Source organism: Trematomus bernacchii, unplaced genomic scaffold, assembly GCF_902827165.1.
Source record: "Trematomus bernacchii unplaced genomic scaffold, fTreBer1.1, whole genome shotgun sequence".
Lineage (NCBI taxonomy): Eukaryota > Metazoa > Chordata > Actinopteri > Perciformes > Nototheniidae > Trematomus > Trematomus bernacchii.
Window position 1 is genome coordinate 344,970 of NW_022987638.1, and position 1,309 is coordinate 346,278.

General features: G+C 40.6%; 1 non-coding gene across 1 annotated transcript; it reads right to left on the reverse strand.

Annotated features, from left to right (window-relative positions):
* Window positions 1-411: 411 nt before the first annotated feature.
* Window positions 412-483, reverse strand: trnag-ucc. The gene has a single exon. It is a non-coding gene; the product is annotated as a tRNA-Gly (tRNA).
* Window positions 484-1,309: the final 826 nt, after the last annotated feature.

Here is a 1,309-nt window from a genome sequence, read left to right on the forward strand (position 1 = left end):
GAGTTCGTCTAGCTTATTTTCAATGGATTGAACATTAGCTATAAGAATACTCGGAAGAGGGGGTCGATTCTCTCGTTTCCTCAGTCTGACCAGCAGCCCGGCCCGGCATCCTCGCTTTGTCTTCTTCTTGCGTCTCTCAGGTAGAACAGCAAAAGGTAGCCATGGCGAATCTCCATTGTCTGTCGGAGGGTTATTATTGTCCACGAAGTTTCGCAATTGAAGAAGTTCCTCTCTGCTATATTGTATGGCAGAGTAGGTGCGGTCGGCTTGCATGTTGCGAACCATGTTAAAAGTAAAACGGCAAAAGTAAAATAAATATGTACAAAATACGAAAAGGAACAAAGTTGGAGAGGAGCACAAAGACGATGAGGCCATCATCACCGGCGCATCAATGGTCCAAGAAGTAACAACTGCGATGGCTGGGAATCGAACCCAGGTCAACTGCTTGGAAGGCAGCTATGCTCACCACTATACCACCATCGCAAGTGTCACTGTTAACTGAATCCAAAGCAGAAGGATTGAAGAGTGATCCGTGAACTATTCGCGGTTTTAAATCTCTAACTGTACACACTTTGTGTTTTCTCCATTTATGAGTGTGGAAACTTCCATATATGTTGGTTTTATATGAACAATCAACATACATACAAGGAACTAATTCATTATTTTTCAAATGTTGGCCAATGTGGTGAAAAAAGTCTGTTTCAGTAGCAAGTTGATTGTCGTCACAAAGATGGCACTTAAAATGTGAGATCTCTGCTCTTGAGGATTGCTGAGAAGGGTGTTGTGTACAAAGATGCTTCAGTAGTGCATTCCATGTTTTACATGAAAATGGGCAGTTCTCATATAGGCAGGGATAAGAATGGTGCCTTCCATAATGTTGATGATCTAGTCTATAATGTTTTAGCAGTTCAGATCTTCTGGTACATGAATAGCCACAGTCCTTGCATCTCCACATCCATCAAATAACCAATAACTCCCCCTCCCACCATTGAAAAATGAAATCCCCAAAAAAGCAAAAATCCCAACAAAGTTTCAACTGTATGTCCAACCGTAACAGCAGCAATGAGAGGGTTGAGGCTGAAGATATAGATGTTTCCACCCGAGGAAACCAATATCCTAGAAAAGAGTGAGAGGAGTCTGAAAGAGGGAGAAAAAAAGAGAGATTAACTCAGTCTTCATAAACATCACCAATTGAAATGCTCAAATCAATGGCAGAATATGATTTAACTTTAATGCAATCAATATAGTTGTTTAAGGCTTAGTTTAGGATGAAGTCATCTAGCTATATTTTTTATCTACGATTGTACAC